Source organism: Diabrotica undecimpunctata, chromosome 2, assembly GCF_040954645.1.
Source record: "Diabrotica undecimpunctata isolate CICGRU chromosome 2, icDiaUnde3, whole genome shotgun sequence".
Lineage (NCBI taxonomy): Eukaryota > Metazoa > Arthropoda > Insecta > Coleoptera > Chrysomelidae > Diabrotica > Diabrotica undecimpunctata.
In genome coordinates this window covers 55,597,720-55,616,897 of record NC_092804.1, presented here as the reverse complement: position 1 = coordinate 55,616,897, position 19,178 = coordinate 55,597,720, and the positions used below count along the sequence as shown (strand labels likewise).

Below are 19,178 nucleotides of genomic sequence, written 5' to 3'. Positions count from 1 at the left end.
AGAGAAGAGATTGATTGGAGAAAGTAACGAATATCTCTAGATGTTTTTTTATTTACTGTGGATTTAACCTCCCTATTGACTGTTATAATTATGCAGTAGAATCGGGAAATCACAAAAACCCGAGCCCTAATATAACTCCTTTTGTTTGATCAATATAATTACATAATTAAACTTTTTCTCTAATCATCATTATCAGTCCAAACCTGTTCAATGCTGAACATATTTCTCCTCAATTACCTATTATTCCTATCTAGTCTTCGCTGTTACAATTCAATTCGTATGGATCCTCTTAATATCATCAGTCTAACTTGTTGGGACCTTTCCGGATTTCGTTTATCCGCTCTTGGTCTACATTCTTTAATTATTCTGGTCTATTTATTGTCTTTCATTCTGGCGATATATCCTGCCCACTTCTATTAGACTTCAGCTATGTGTTCTATAATGTTCTCTACATCACTGTACGAATTTCTTCGTTTTTTGTTAGGAAAAATTTTTTCTTTCAAAGCAATACTCAACAATAACCTCTCAATTCTACGTTGTGCTAGCTAACGTGTGAATGTTTTTGTGAATCAGGGTTTATTTGCTGTAAAAACGCCGTGTAGTCCATAAACTGCCCCAGAGTTGTTCCCTTCAGTTGTTCAGAAGTTGGATATATATATATTATTCTGATATTTAAAGTCTTGGTGCGCCAAGCAATAATTAGCTAATTAATTTGTTTTAATAATTAATATTATTTAAATGATATGATTATGACTCTATCACAATTTTTAATTCTTTTATCTCAGGGTTCAATTCGTGCTTCTATATCTATGCTATTACATGTGAAAGGTAAGGTCCAGAGAATACCGGAACAATAAAAAACACATATGATCTAACACTATATATTGAAATAAAAATAATGAAATAATTCACACTCAAAAGTTTTCAATAAACAAATCTCATATAAGGATTCTCAAAATTTTGTTCTCCGTACGTGAACAATCAAAAATTAATGGTACAAACAATATTAATTGAAATCTCAAAATCCCAAACTATTCTAACTCTCCTAATCCAAATATTTATATCCTTTCTAAATTACGTGTAAAAATTGTGTTATCAATAAAAGAAAAAACTGCAGAAAACAAAATTATCTCTCTCTGATGATGAGTGGTCCTAATCCTTGTTCCTTGTAGATTATATTATCTCCTCTCAACCGCTCCCTATGTAATCAGCAATCTTACATCAGATTGTTGCAAGTATATCGTCCTTAATGATCTCCTTCAAAAGCACAAATCATTCAAATTATGATAGCCTTTCTCCTCTCGATAAACTGAATCTCTCGTTGGCCCGAGTGAAAAATTGACTCTTGGAATATCTTCTCTTTACGATAAACTGAATCTCTCGTTGGCCTGAACAGTGACTCTTGGAATATAAGTAGAGAAATATGACTTACAATATTTTGTTGTTTCAGCTTCTGTCAGATACACTAACTCCACAAAAACTCACTAACATTCAACACTACTGCTTGCTACATTTCGGGAACCGACAGAGAACAAACACTGTTCTTTCTTGAAGACCTGGAAACCAACTGCCTATATTTTCTCTCTCCTCAATCTAGCTAAACTTTCCTTATCCCACCTTTTTCAATCTCCGCCAATCAAAACTCGTCACAATTCCCCATTTTTTCATTTCGATAACAAACAAATTTTTACCTATAATTATAAAATTTCCTAAAACTTATTTACAAATATTATTTTCTATAATTCTTAAAACTAACAAAAACCTCTTTATAAAATATCTTCTATTGTCTTTAATCACTGCACTAATGTATTTGTAAAAACCCGTTTCAATTTGTCTTTTGTTTCACTTAAACTTATGCGGGTCAACTGAAGTATTACAAAGAAATAATTTATGTAAAGCTTACTTTTTGTTTAGTACAGATAATCCAAGAATTTAATAACTTTCCTTCTTAGAAATGTTTGTTGGTTATACTTTCTGAATTATTTTAATTTTTTGTTGAACTTTGAAATATTTTAAACAAACCAATATTTTCTTGATTTTACATATCATAACAATATATATATATATATATATATATATATATATATATATATATATATATATATATATATATATATATATATACTAATATATATATATATATATGTACTAATATATGTATATTACTAATATATAATATACTAATATGTGTATATACATGGTATATCATAAATTAAATCACGCATTCCGGGGACAAAAATAAATTGATCGAATCCAACTTACCTTAGTACAAAAGTATACACAAAAAAGTTACAGCCCTTTGAAGCTACAAAATAAAAATTGTTTTCTTGCATTATCTCCTAAACTACTTGACATTTTGTAATAAAAATGGACATGTTACTTTCTTGTTCTGAAAGCATTTTTAATAAAAAAGAAACAACAAAATCTAAGCGCATAGAAAAATTTTAAGGGGGGTGTGCAGCCCTAAATCCCCGCAAACTTTTGAGTACGTTCAAATCAAATGAATTTTATGGTATCATTAGTTTAACACATTATTTTTAAAATTTTTTTGTCTCTTATCACTTTTTTTAAAAAATAGTTTTTATTGAGTTACGGCCCTTTTCATTACCCTTTAAAAAATTACGTGCAACTAAATAAATGGCTTAAATGAATTAACAAGTACAAAAATGTCTATAACCTCTATAAATATGATGTTTAAAATGACCCCCATTTTCTTCAATACACATTCGGTATCGTTTTAATAAGGAAAACCAAATGCGCTGAAAAATCATATTTTTCTGACAAAATTGATTTGCAGCTTCAATTATTCTAACCCCCAATTGTTGTTCGTCCTCTATTGTTACAGAATACACTTTCTCTCTCATTAACCCCCAAAAGCAAGTCCATGAGGTTAAGACCTGAACTTCTGGGTCGCCAAGAAATAGATGCGTCACAACCCCTTCCAATCCACTGACCAGAATACTGCCTGCAAAGGTATTCCCGGACTTCATTACTGTAATGCGGTGGAGCGCCATCTTGTAGAAACCACATATTTTGCCTTATTGCAATATTCACTTCTTCCAAATATTCTTGTAAATTGTTTGCCAAGAACTGCAAATAATTATCACCTATTAGATTTTTATCCACAATTCCTACACAAGCATTAACTTTGAAAGTCCTTTGGTGATGAGTCGTTTTTTTGTCGTGAGGATTTTCGTCGGTCCAAATGTGCTCGTTATGATGGTTTGTTATTCCATTGCTACTGAAGGTAGCCTCGTCGGTAAACAAAATATTTCTAATAAAATTAACATTTCCATTAACAACCAATCGCAAAATCCAATCCTTTTAGGATAATCTTTAACCAATAACTCTTGAACCGTTGTTAAGTGATAGGGTTTAAGCAGCTGATCCTTTAATGTCTCCAAACCCTTACGTGAGGAACATTTACTTGAGCAGCTATTGCCATTGTACTTGTTTCAGGGACTTCTTCAATGATTTCTAAAATGTCTTCATCAGTTGCATCCATTATTGGACGACCACTATTGCCAGCAACTTGCGGTTGGAATGTACCCGTTTCCAGTAAACGATGATCAATGGTCAGAAATAATCGTCTATCGGTTGTATTTCGATTGGGGTATTCTACTGCATAACTCCTTGCGGCTGCTGCACTATTTCCTTGACATTCACCTACGATATTCCCGATAGTTTATTGAAATCATAATTTAATCTGATCCAACTTACCCAAAGTTAAATGCATATATGTGCCATTTCCTGAAATATGTAGGTTATTGTAATATCAAAATTTTTAATATTAATCTTATTCACACAATGAATGATAGCTTCAAATAATTGACTATTATTGATGGAACTGTTTGTAATTATTGTATCCGTAGAAACTAATTGTAATTTTATGGCCAACTAGAAAAAAATAAACTAGTTTTTCGAAAAAGTGATGAGGCAAAAAAGTTTTAAAAATAATGTGTTAAACTAATGATGCTACAAAATTCATTTGATTTGAACGTACTCAAAAGTCTGGGGGGTTTAGATCCCAGATTTAATCTGTAACCATACAGAACAGAATATCATAATCGCTACTACTGATATCATTGCCATAGATAAAACATTTAAAAAACTATCACAAGCAGAAGACTTGTATATGAATTACACTCTTCAGTTTCACATGAAGTATTGCATATATTCTAATTTTGCCAAACATCCAGTATACACTGTTTGAAAGATTTCTTCCTAATTTCTAACGTACTCTCAACTGTCAAAGTCTTCCTCTCGGATAGGCTTATAAACTTTAGATATTAGATATAGATTTATGAGTGTTTGTGTCCGCACAAATTGTTTTAATTTCATTGAATTCGTAATGATATATTGAAAGCCTTTATATCCACATTTCTGAAGAAACAATATTTTTCATTCAGTACAGTTCATTTTAGGCTTTCTGTTACATGTCGTTGTTTTTGTTGGTGTTGGTCCAAGATGCTTGGGGTGGTAAACGGCCGAGATGTAAGGCTAATACAAGCAGGGGATGACAATATATAAATATTCAAATTGACCCCTATAGTGCTCAACAAAATCGGAGAAAATGAAAGAAAGAAAAACCATAAAGTCCACCAAATGCATGGACGGTCAGCAAATCAATCTTTAGAGGTACTTTTACACAATAAAAATCAAAAGTATTCCCAAAATGTATTCTGCACACTATCACTACTCTTTTAAAATATGATCTCTTAGAAAAGAAGCAAAATAAAAAGAGGATGATCAAGGGCAAGATAGAGATATGAAAAATCAAAGCAGGTGAAACACATTGGATGAGGAAAACGTTAGAGCGTTAGAAAAAGTTACACGACCTTAATGATTCGTATATTTAATAATGAAATGAAAATTTGTGGATATTTTAGGTTTTGTCTTTTAATGCATTAATCATTCACATTACGAAACTGCATTGTACTAGACTATTTAACTACCAATTACTTTTTTATAGTTTTAACATTATAAATACACATTACACGAGTATTTTTATGACGACATCATAATACATAACGAATATAAAATATTCCATAAAACTTTATCTCAATTATCTCGCCAATTGCAATAGTTTAGAATGGCTCTGATTGGTGGAAGGAGTGGCAGCATATGATAGTTGCTAGGAGCATGATAAAATAAACATGTAAATATAAAGTTCAAAAGTTACGTTTTAATCACCAAATTTGGATTATATTCTTAAGTTTAACAAAAAAACTAATTTTCTACTCGTTTATTGCAAATATAAAAATAGAAAAGTGTAGAAAAACTATTAATATAGTTTTTTTTATTCATTTCCTCATTAACTACTGTTTGTCTTCACATTAGAATTTTCAAACCCCGTGAACATTGTTATTAGATGATAAGTAGTTATTGCTCTTCTTTGTAACAATGTTTTTGATCATCTTTAGTTTTTTTTGGTATTAGGCGAGGCAAAAAAGCACTAAGCCTACTAATTTTCCACAGCAAGATGAATCGCTATGCAAGTTTCTGCATTGGATTTGGAAAACTGCTAGGAAAGTTCATGAACAAAATTCATGATGGTAGAATGAAAATTCCATAAGGAAAATACATTTCAAATGAGTTCAATTTTCTGACTTGGGAGTTTTCGAGGTCGCGGAACATAAATATGATAACGAAGATGGTCCCCGAGGTACCTGCTGTCCAAGATGGACCTCGTCTTCTAGAGTTTTATGTTATTTTCATTTGAAATCAATCAAAAGTCAGGAAGTTTTCGAGGTTTGTGAACACGAATATTATGACGGCGATGGTCCTCGAGCTACCTAGAGCCCACCTCCTGGAATTTTATGTTATTTTCATTCAGAATCAGTCAAAAGTCACTACTCAGGGGTTTTTGGGGTTGCTAAATTCGAATATTACGTCTGCAATGGTCTTCAAAATATCTGATGCCCACGGTAAACCCCGACTCCTGAAGTTTTTTGTTAATTTGTTATTTAAGATTTTTATGAAAATGTGTCATAAATATAATTAGCAAATAATCGTATGAATCAAATGTATTTTTTCCTCATCTTCTGCTGTATCAGATAATTTAATTTCTTCATAGTTATCCATATTCGTCTAGCATAATTTTTATATGCCAAATTGCAAACGAAACCAATATTTTTGCATCCATTTTTTTACATTAAAAATGATGATTTTCATAATAATTTGAAATAGAGCGAGAAGAAAAAAACGCACGTTAACTATGTAACTTGAAGGATATCTGTGTACTAGTACGTGTAAGATAATAAGTATAAGAGCTTCTGTGAAAGTAAAAAGCGTGAGCTGCTAAATTGAATAGTATAACATGTATCACCTGGCACTTCGTCAGTGGTACCAACTGCTTAATAGTGCCAAATTTAACAAATGTTTTAAATAATGTTTTGAAGATGGTTGCATATGGTATTCTGAGGTTATTTATTAACGAACTATTGGTGTTCAGCAACCCCAAAAACCCAGCAGTAATGACTTAAAAAATAAAATAAAACTACAGCAGAAGAGGTTCAGCCTGGAAAAAGGTAGCTCGAACACCATCATAATATTCGTGTTCAACGACCCCAACATCCGCAGAGTAACGACTTTTGACTGATTTTAAATGAAAATAACATAAAATCCGAGGAGATCATGGACACCATGTAACTCGATCACTATCGCCGTCATAATATTCGTGTCCAGCGGTCTCAAAACCCCCTGAATAATGACTTTCTTTTGATTTTGAATGAAAATAACATAAACTCTAAGAGACGAGTTACACCCTGGACACCACGTAGCTCGAGGACTATCGTAGTTCTCATATTCGTATTTAGCGACCTCGGAAACCCCCGAATAAAAATATTAAAGGTATTCCTGTCGATGTTTTCGGAGTTGCAAATTTTTTTATTGCAAACAAAATAAATTTTATTGCACAAAATGCAATTTTCATTTTACCATCATGAATTTTGTTCACGAACTTTCTTAACACTGTCTCGAATCGAATGCAATTAAATGCATAGCGACTCATCTTGCTGATGAAATTTGATAGGTTTTGACATGTTGCATTCATTCCTATTGTTAGACTAGTCCTTGTAATAAAAAAATTAGAAGAGAGAAAGGAGAAGTCGAACATGCTCTTAAATTAAAAGGTTTACGACTTTGTGGGTTCCTCACTAGCTCATCGGTAGGCGTATCCGCCTGAGATGCCAAATTATGTGGATTCCATTCCCATTGAAGGTAATGGAAAATCAATCAGTAGTGATATGCCTAACACAGCTTTTTTGCATTTAATCCTTCAAAATCGATGTACAGTTAATGATACATAACAGTCATCATTATTTTTGCCCTAATGTAATAACAATCGCCATATCTAATGCTGTTGCTAATTTCAACATATTTCAAGTTTCAAATCCTAGTCCTCCATGTATTGCTCCTATAGAAGCACCTCGTATTATAGCTCTTTCCTCTGATGGAATGTATCTAAGTATATCTAGTTATTGACAATAGAAAGTTCTTCGTTCATTTCGTCCAGACCAACGTAAGGAGCATACATACACAACATTCAACACTTCTTTATCAAGTACAAATTTTATTGGTTTTATATCAGTCGTTCTCACAACTTTTACTAAGGTATGTTTCATTCCTCTATCAGCAATTACACCAATTCCATTCCTAGTGTTATTTTCCCCTACATATCACAATTTGTATCCTTAACCTTGTATTTCGCCCTTTGTTTTTTCCACCTAATCTCTTGAATGCAAGCATTTTCCTTCTTTGAAGTCTAACAACCAACTCCATATGTTTACCTGTAAGATTCAAAAACTTTTATTTTACCGCAGGAGGAACCATCATTTCAATATAATTTTTGTTATATTGGTCTTTTCATTATTACGGACTGAATAGATTTTTGGACATTTTATTCATAAATGTCTATATCATGTCCTATAAGCCAATGTATTTTTGCCAGTATTCCGCCACTAGGAAGCACGTACTTTATATTGGATAATAATGATCTTATATGTACTTAACAATGATCGTAGACTTATTTTGAGCATATGGTCAAAGCAATTGACAAATATAGAATCTTAATATATTTTTTTTTTCAACAAATGTTTTATTTTTAATATCATTTGTTAATTTTTATATCTGTTCCTATGCTTTATTCTTTTTTTTTAAGTTTTCTTTGTGCTCTTATTATTATAATGTTCCAATTTTTTCTGTGGTTTCTTTTTGACGTTTTTGTTGAACTTTTAAAATTATTTCCAATTTTGAGACAATTTTCTCTTCCATTTAGGGCCAGATCTTATACTTTGAATACATTCTTAAAATTAAATGTGAATGTTAAAATACAAATTATAGTGTGTACCCTTGCACTTGTTTGCTTTTTGCTCTCTTTTTGTTTCTTTTTTTTTAATTCCTCTTCTTGTACTTTTTTCAATGCTTCAATGCTTATTATTTTTAGGGTATGGATATTTTTATGTATTTCCAGCTAGTAACAGTGCCATATTCTACTATTTTATTCGAATTTACTGGGTGCAACTCTCTTATAGCCGTTCTAGTCATATGATTTTCGTTTTTGCACTGGCTAATTAATTTTAAATTAGTTAATTTAAAATAACTCAGCGGTATAAAATTGGAAATAAGCTATTTGACCTTTCAGTCTCTAGGTTGGATGGCGTTTTTAAAATAAAACCTTTAAAACATTATTTTAAAATATAGTTTTTAAAATCCCATTATTGGAAAACGGCTTTGAAATTACTTAAAACATACTATTAGTACAAAACTTATTTAAAATTTTTCAATTATAATTAATTCCCATTTTATATTAATTACAAAAGAAATACATGTTAATTTTCAATACCCTATTGATTGGCCACCCTGTATATATATATCATACCAAAAGTATGAGGACGGGTTGTTTAAAATGGTACTTTCGATTTAATAAATCATACCGAAAGTTTTATTTTCGGGACGGCTGCAGAAAAAACGTGTTGTTTTCTCACAATTATTGAAATATGACATTCGTGTGCTAGAAAGTTTTTACTGTACTATTCCATATAAGATTCCAAACAAACTAGTATATTGTCTAACATACAATAAACCTGGATGGATAAAAAGGAGGCCCAAAGTTGAATGGTATTTTTGGTAACGTTAAAAATGACAGAACATCCCTTTGGGAACATTCAATTAAGATTAAACGATTAAACTCAGGTCTAAAGACGTTCACAGTTCAACCGGCTATCAGGTGTTCCCAAGGACACAACTGCGAGCGTGTGGAAGTGGGTCAAGAGATCTAGACTGGGATATGCACTGAAACGGTTTATTTAAAACAAAGTCAGAAAGAAAGAAAGTAAAAAAGGTAAATCATACTATCTGAAAAGGAAGTAGATAAAAAACCCCCATAAAATTTTTATGGGGTGCACAAATTTCATTGTTATTATTTTAAAACTGTTGCTGCCATGAGAAAGCCACATATTCATTTTTAATATAACATTTCTAACAGTTTTCGATATATTGGAAAAAATCGATCTTCATTTTATAACTTCAAACGTCTTCAAACTTTTTTTATGTGTACATTTGTATAAAGAAAATTTAGGTTTAATCGAACTATTTTTGGTCCCAAAATATGTGATTTAATTTATGACTTACCTTTTTTTACACCCTATATATCTATGTAGTACCTTAGTGATTGCAAATAAACAAGAATGGGATTTTCAATAAATATGTAAATATTGAGGGATATGTGATTTAAAAAAAACATTAAAGATACATTTTTATAAAAACATAAATCCATATATATATATTTTATGGTAAATTTTTGATAAATCATTAGATAGTTTTCATGCTATTCAATTCTGAAACTGTTTTCTTGTGGCATGTTAACGCTTTCAACAAATCGTTGAAATCAAAAATGTTTTATAAATTTAGAAATTAATTTAACATGTAGATATTGATAAGCATCTAAAAGTTAATAATTTGTTAATTTATAAAAGAATTTTGAAAACGATTTCTGGATTCGAAATTGAAACATCAAAAATGCATGTATAATGTAATTCTCATTACAATTATTTGTGATATAATCCCATATAAATACAATATTTAACTACTAAATCCATTCCGTTATAATCTTTTTTCTTAGTTTTAATTACTCACGACGTATCTGATTATCCGCCAATATTTTTCCTTTCAAAATCTTTTTTGTTTCGCCCACTCTGCATTGATGTTTAGATTCAACTAAAAGGATTATTGTTCAACACAAATCCCGTTAAAATCACTACTGTAATACACAACACGTCAGATATGCATATACAGGGTGGCCAATCAATAGGGTATTGAAAATCAACATGTATTTCTTTTGTAATTAATATAAAATGAGAATTAATTATAATTGAAAAATTAGTTTTGTACTAAGAGTATGTTTTAAGTAATGTCAAAGCTGTTTTCCAATAATGGGATTTTAAAAACTATATTTTAAAATATGTTATAAAAGTTTTATTTGAAAAACGGCGTCAAACCTAGAGGCTGAAAGGTCGAATAACTTATTTCCAATTTTATAACTCTGGGTTATTTTAAATTAACTAATTTAAAATTAATTAGCCAGTGCAAAAACGAAAATCATATGACTAGAACGGCCATAAGAGAGTTGCACCTAGTAAATTCGAATAAAATAGTAGAATATGTATACTGTTACTAGCTGGAAATACATAAAAATATCCATACCCTAAAAATGTCCAAGAAAGTTATCAAGAACAATATAAACATTGTAATAAGCTAGAATTTGTGTTTTATAATTTGAAAAAAGTTTTTAATAAAATCCAAACATCAGTTACCACATTTTAATCATAGGAGCGTAAAGTAACATACCATTATCATTAAAATCTGACACGAAGTCATGTGTTATTAAGATCATCGTTAATGAAATTAATAAAAATAGTGCGAAAACGAAAGGGATATAAAATGCTTGGTAAGGAAATCTAATGTTGTTATCAAATGATGAGGTTCTTATGTCTAATCAAAATAACTGTCCAAACTAATTGAAGATTAAAAAATATTTCAACTGGAAAAAAGCGTACTATAATATATATTTCTTGCCAGTTCATTGTACCAATTTTCCTACCATCATCACCCACATCATTATCATCAGAATTTGTCTGGAGGATTATTCCATTGTGATCGTGTTAGATGTCCGGCCCATCTCAGTCTTTCTTTTCTACCTGATTTGTATTTATATTTGCAGCTTATTTGGCACTATATATAATCCCACTAAATTAATAAAAACGTAGGGTAAAATTTTTAACATTATATGCAAACATGTGGTTAATTACTTACTTTGTAGTACTTGCAAAATAACCCCAGAACCAAACAGTGGTTGGGTTTTAATGGATTAAACCATATTTAAAATTATTAAATTATCTAGCTATATTCCGATGAACTTAGATTGCCTACAGGGTCCCTACTCCAAAGAGTTCTTTTACATCTGAATTATAGGAAAGTTAAATGCCAACTTGAATTTGTCTATCATGTCAAAGCTAAAATGGTCGATGTCATAAATATAAAATCATACCTCATGCGATGAAAAAATTCAAACATCAGAAGACCACATGAATGAAGTGTAAATAGCAGAAGTATAAACAGAAAAAAAATCAGAATAAGTACATTAAATACAGTAAAGTATACTACAAAATACATTGCACAAAGGACAACAGAGCAGGTGGCAGAGTAGCAAAAAAGATAATTGGTCTAATATAAAAATGAAAGAAGGAGGAAAGTACTACAAAAATTCAAATATTATTGAAATATAAAATATAAATTTTATGTTCTAATAAGGTAGAAGTGAAAAACAAAAACATATGCAGAAATCAAACACTGAAGCAGATATTGTAAAATGGAAAGAATAGAAGTATAGAATAAATATCAAGTGAAGATTGTTACAGCGTATAACATATCTTAATATGGCCCTTACATATTTTTTTTGTAATATGTTTACCACAAAAAGGTCAAGTTTTCGTTAAATGTCTTTTTAAACATTTTTTATTACCTCAGACCGTTTCTTATATAAGAAAAGATTATTTACATATATTTGATACCAACCCAGCGTGATTGATAAAATATTATCTGTACAAAACAAACAACTTGTTACTCATTATAAACTGTCATTATAAAAAACAATTCGAACCACACACCTGTATTTTTTATCGTTATATTCTTACTACAAGGTTTTTGAATAATCAATCATAAACATATTTTATTGCTGTTGAATTTACACATTACAAAGCCATAAAATGAATTGTAAAATCTCTCCTGGCCTGAAAATTACTAAAAAACTCGCGCCTTCTTTACGCAAAAATCAGAATCACATAATCTCTAACAATAAAATCGTCCCGTACAAAAAAAAAACAGTTAAATACCTAGTGCTACATTTGAATAGCAAACTAAAGTGGCATGAACATATCAGAAAGAAAACTGAAGAACTAAAACTGAAATAAAAGAAATTATATTGGTTATTAAGTAGAAGCTTACAACTTACAATCGAGAACAAGGTTTTAGTTTACAAACAAATGCTAAAACCAGTATGATCTTATGGTTTACAGTTATGGGGCTGCACTACTGAGAGTATAACTCTAGTTCTAACTATGCTTGCCTTCAAAGGGTCCAAAACCGAAGACTAAGAAAGATAGTCAACACTTGTGGTATATCTGCAACAAAGACCTTCTTGTAGCAACAATTAAAGATGAAATAAAGAATATTGTCAAGCGTCACAAAAACCGACTCCACAACCATACAAACAGGAAAGTGTTAGAACTGTTAGATAATCAAGACCTAGTCCGCAGGATCAAACACACCAAACCTTTTGAACTTGTGTGATAGTGATAAATCTATAAATGCAGTTTAAATTCAGGCAATCAATCCGAACTAACAAGAACAAAAATAAGAATACGTTGATCCAAAAATAATGACAACATTGAAAAACCATGGCGAAAAAAGAAAATGTTTAAGGTATGCCGAGTTCGAATTTTCGAAAAATGAAAAAGCAGTATATTGCTAATAATAAAGCTATAAAAACCAATATATAGTACTACGGATTTTTCAGTAACAATATATTCAGGGTCAATAACAAAACTAGGTTATTGTTGAAAATCTTGAAACAAACAAAAAATTAAATAAATACATTATCTTCTCGAAAATAAAGAATTTTCATACTCAAATATCTTAAACAATTCAAATCAGGAGTTAATTTGCAATATAAGCAAATTAACAAACAAGTTTCTGATCCTTACATCTATTACAAGTATTTGTTTTGATACAATGATTTTTACAAACATGTTTATGACATTTGTTACATACAAGTGATTGTTTTTTATCATTACGTGGACAAATATAACATCTTGCAAGTTTAGATGCTCTTTCAACGGGCCTATCTTGGTCTTGGTTATTGTGTGGGATATGTCCAACTCGACGAATAATTTTTCTTAATTCTCTGGGAGTATTCACCATTTCAACACGCCGAGTTAAGTGGTCCTGTAATAGTTCTTTTCCTAAAGCGATGATGAATTTTCGCCATGTCAATTCGGATTCTGGGTGGGCACTGTTATATAAAATACTCCCATTTACGCTGGCAATATCCATAATCCGAAACCAACTAGCCTGTGGCCATCTTCTAGTACGCCTTTCTACTTTATAATTAGGACAAGTTTGATCCAGTACATCCACTCCCACTTCAGTAAAATTGTAAAAATATATCATATCTGGCAGTTTTTTTTCTGTTTGGAAAACCAGTTATCCCCAGTCACATTGCGATTAGAATTCACTATTGGAGCAACTAACGAAAAAACATTCAGAGTTGGTATGGATAACTTCTTGGGATTCGGTATTCTGTTTTCTTTTCCAGTAGACAAAAGCACTCAATAAATAATTGGTGCGGGCATTACAAAGGCACATTATTTTGAGTTCATATTTTTCTGGTTCTTACTTTTCATAAACATCTTAAATTTGCACTTACCGCGGAAACTCACCAACATTTCATCTACGGTTCTATCTAATGCACGGATACGGCTTGAAGCAGGAGCGATTTTCGACCATTTTTTTCTATCCCTTTCATAAAAGTAATTTCTCTCAGTTCTCTCTTCATTATCAACATTTTCGTCCTCACTACGCAAATCACTGGCCAGTATTTGATTATTCCTCTCAGTATCACCTTGGTCATTATTACTAACTTCAGAATAACTATTAGTATCATGATCAATAATAATTGTTTTGGTTTCACAAATATAATTTTACTCATGTCTATTATACATATTTTATATGCATCATGGATAAAATTATTAAAGATAAAGAATGAAGAAAGATAATGAATGAATGAACTGACGAAATCTTCGGAAAATTTACATGAACTAAGAATCTAATAATAATAATAGTTATATAATAAAAATCTTGGAAAGATAAATCACCTGGCCAGTAACGATTGCAACTTTTTTAAAAGCCACCCTGTACGAAACCAGTTTTGAAATACCTGGTAGCTTATAACACCACAGGCAGTGACAAAACCCATAAAGAATCTTTTTATTAATGTAGTTATTCTATGTAGAGTACTATCTCGGAACAAAGAAATGTTGAAGCACGTTATTTTCTTTAAATAAATGTCAGCAAAGATGACAAATGATCAAGTTGGTTTATGCTCGACCAAAGAATGGATATAAAAATATATTTGACTGTAAAGATTTCGTTTTTGATACATTTATAAATAATGTGTATTTACTATTTAGGTGTGTATGTGTAGGTTTTGGTTATTTAATTCCTTATTATAATTTAAATTTTTTTCTTCGTGTTTTTTAATCACGTTATGTAAAAAATAGTTTTTTTGTTGCCTCTTACGTAATTTGATTGAAATGAAAAAATACGAATAATCAAAGTTTTGCTAACAAAATATTACTTTTCTTTTTCTTTTCTAGCCATATGATAACTTCGGTATAATGGTACTTTATATTCGTGGTTTATAGGCCGTGGTTTGAAATAGTCTTTATGGCATTTCTTCTGCAACTGTGGCAAACATGATCAAGGGCGATGTGGGAAAGTTCGTAGTTCGTTTTTTTTTTAATCTGACATTGATGCGAGTCGGTGTTGGAATTCTTCTTTTTTACGATTAAATGTAATCTGGGGTTGTTGAATTTCGATAGGCTCTCTGGACATTCGCAAAAATGTGTGATCGAAATTTAAAAATACTCACTTATCCTACATTATATCTTTTTAACTGGATATTATTAGAGTTTTGGAATTTGTTTCCAAAAATTAACCACCTAAAATTAAATCCTGATAGTACTTGCAATTCTTCTCTGTCACGTAGATCCCTTAGTATTACTTCATCAGTATCAACGTCAGCATTGGCTTCACAGCCTGAGCTGTTTCTAGGTATAGTAAATCCTTTCTCTCACGTAGATCCATACGTTCATTACTGACATTCATCATTATTATCAACATTACTCATTATCATTATCAACATCACCATTGCCTCCACGGCCTGAGTTGGGTCTTGGCCTATTTAATTAATTCTTTTGATTCGTTCCTATTTCTAACTTTCGTTCTCCAGTTTCGAGTTCTCTAAAATCTTTCTTAATGGGTCCATATATTGTATTTTCCTCTCCATATGTTTTAGGCTCATGATTTCGCTGGATTAGAGGCTTTCATGCGCTTCACATCACCCTTCCATCTCAGCCTTTCAAGCTTAATCAGTTTTACCACACCAGGTTCTCCGTAAGCTTAAATAATTCGAAGTTATATCGTCTCCAAATGCCATTTTTACATACACCACACTATTTTCCAGACTAATATTTGTTATTTTATTATAAAATATCGAAATTTAATTTAACCCTGTACATACAATTTTATTCATATAAATATTTTTTCATGAAAATAGTTTAAGACTCATCTATTTTGAGATTTAACCGTTAGATCGGGCAGCACTTACTGTAATATTGTAATAAAGCTGAAATGCCCTTTGGGGGTTGTTTACTCACCTCGCTGTTGTCGTTGACTTTTGTTTGCAAATATAAAAAATGATTTTTCAAAGACGAAAGGTACATTTAAATCTTTTATTGTCCATTAAACAGATCTAAGGTTCCGTTAGATGCAGTTCATTTCGACCTCCGAGTTCCAAACTCTCGCATTTTCGTGCGGATGTGAAAATTTTTCTTCGAGTAGGGACATATGGTTCCTGATAGTTATCTCATTACATTAGCAATATGCCATATTATTTAATAGTTGTAAGTATGTTATGTACAACTTAAACCCAACCATTGTTTGGTTTTGCGGTTAGTAGCGGAAGTACTCCAAAAGTTCACTGAAGATAGACTAATAAGTCCAAAACGTCCTGAACGTTATTATTATACCTTTGGATTTTTAATTTAATTTTTTAATGAAATATTATATCACTTACAACAGAAGATTATATTTCGATGTTTGAGTTTTTAATGATATTTATATCTAAAGTTTTTTGTTTAAAGTATTTTTAAAGTCCTACTATAATGATTAAAATAAACTAAATACAATATGAAATCTAAAAAGCTGGTTCTGACCTAATGAAACGAAACTTTTTCGCTCAGTCATCGTACACTGATGGGGTAGCTCCGGGATCGGACACACAAACAGAATATACGAATAGTCCCAAAATTCTTCCTGACGGAGCTCTTTGAAGATGGCTCCTTGAAATTAGTTTTTTTAAATACCCCCAGAACGCTATTAACTAGTACGATTATTTATCCTCGAGAGTTGAATTGATTCCATAAATTGCTAATTTTTAGAACCGGTCATAGGCATCCGTTTAGAGTAGGTCAATGGTTATTTTAACGCATAACTTTTTTGTTTTTATTCGCATGCATTCGTCATACTAGATTATTAGATTTTCAGGTATTCTAGTACTAAAAGGTACTTTTATTTTATGTCGGTATGATACACCGTTTTCGAGATAAATCGATTTGAAAATTTTTTGTTTTTTCGTCATGAAAGTTAAATTAATATTTTTTGCACTAGTTGGCTTTGAACTGTCAACAGAAGTATAACCTACGTTTTTTATTGCCAAACTGTTGTCAGTTCGTGAAGTTTTTCTTCTAGTTTTCACTTTGCGGCATTCAAACACAACAATTTCAATTCAACAAAAATGGTTTTTACTAATGACGAATACGCTGATATACATTTAGTTTAGTGCGAAATAAGGTGTAGCTCTTAAGCAGTAACGTAGATACGCTGAAAAATTTTCCGATTAAGAGAAACAAGTATAGTGTTCCCAAAAATAATGAAACAGGGCGACATAATAATGTAACAGCAGCACATGAATGTTATTTTAATAATTCTCGCCATCCATCTCTGTTGTTTGTGAGACGTTTCCTCATTGGTCCAGCAGTTCTTTTAATATCGTCGTTTCAGCGCATCTGTGGTCTTAGTCGTGCCAATGTGCCGCCAATTCCCGATTGCTTTATTCCATCGGTCATCCTTAAGACGTTTGTTATGTCCAGCCCATTTCCATTTAAGTTTAGCTGCCTGTTCGACAGCATCTTTTACTTTTGTTCTATTATGAATGTCTTCATTGGTTTTATAGTCTTTGAGTGAGATACCCAGCATCTGTTGTTCCATAGAAAGTGAGTTTTTCTAATCTTCTCCATGTTTATTTTAGTAAATGTCCAGGTTTAAGCTCCATATGTAAGTACAGGAATTAAACACTTTGATTCGCAGTCTTTAAGGTATATTTTTATTTTTAAGTACATATAATAGTCTTCCGAATGTTGCCCATCCCATTTTTACACGTCTGCTTATTTCGGTAGTCTGATTTTCTTTGCTTACCTGGACATTTTGACTCAGATATGTATATTCATCTACGTGTTCTATCTCTGTCCCTTGGATGTTTATCATAGATTTGTCATCATTGTTTGACATTAGTTTAGTTTTGCTAAAATTCATTTTCAGTCCTTTTTTAGGGATTCTGTGAGTAGCTCTTCAATCATCGTATTCAGTGCATTCCACGTGTCGGCTATTAGTACTACATCATCTGCGTATCTAAGATGGTTCAAGTATCTTCCGTTAATAGGGATTCCCTTATTTCCCCAGTCTATTGACTTAAAGATATCTTCTAGGGCAGCTGTAAATAATTTTGGAGATATTGTGTCTCCTTGTCTCGGTTGATTTTTATTGGTCTTGTTTCGATTCCATTACCCAACGTCACTATCATTTCAGCTTGTTCGTAAATATTATATATTAATATTCTGTACCTGGAGTCGATCCGGTTGTTGGCTAATGCTTCTTCTATTGCACACAGTTCTACACTATCAAAAGCTTTTTCATAATCTATAAAAGCCAGACATAATGGGAGATTGTATTTGTTAGTCTTTTCTATTAGGATTTTCAAAGTATATAGATGGTCACAGGTGCTGTACCCTTTTCTAAATCTAGCTTGTTCTACTGGTTGATATCCGTCAAATTTAATTGTTAACCTGTTTGTAATAATCTTTGTAAAGGTTTTATAACGTTGTGAAAGAAGTGAAATTGGTCGATAATTTTTCAGGACTGTGGTGTCTCCCTTTTTGCGTATTAGTATTGTTTTAGCAGTATTCCATTGTTCGGATATGTTGCCTTCGAATGGATGGCTTCTTCTCAGCTTTCTTTATCATTTCTGCTAGGATTCCATCGCTTCCAGGAGCTTTATTCCTTTTTATTTCTTTTACTACACTTTTTATTTCTTCGTGGCTTATTTCGGGCATCACTTCTGAGTTGACATTTGTTATCTGCCTTTTTAAGTTCTGCTTTGATGAGTTAAGGGGATCGTTTCTGGAACGATACATATCGTAGAACCTTTCAATAGAACTTTTCAATTGGGTTTGCTATATCAGATTTACTTTTTTCTAGTTGTCCTTGTTCATTTTTAATGGTTATTATGTGTTTCTTTCCTAGTTTCGGTTTGGTGCTTCGGTTTTTCTCTATGACTTGTTCTATACGGTCTTCTTGATGTTTTTAATGTCTTTTTATATTTGTTTTCTTATTACTCGATTAAGTTCCTTACATTTTACTGTATCTCTTTTGTTTTGTCGCAGAAGATCTTTTCTTTGTTTTAACATGTTTTGTGATTCTACACTTATTTTGGATTTTCGTTTACTGTTAGCGGTTGCTACTTCTGAGGAAATATCTTACTCAATGAAAATTGATATCTTTTT

General features: G+C 31.3%; 1 protein-coding gene across 2 annotated transcripts in view; it reads left to right on the top strand.

Annotated features, from left to right (window-relative positions):
- Nucleotides 1-19,178, top strand: part of LOC140434561 (uncharacterized) — a 643,472-nt gene that overhangs the window by 72,258 nt on the left and 552,036 nt on the right. The window lies entirely within an intron of this gene.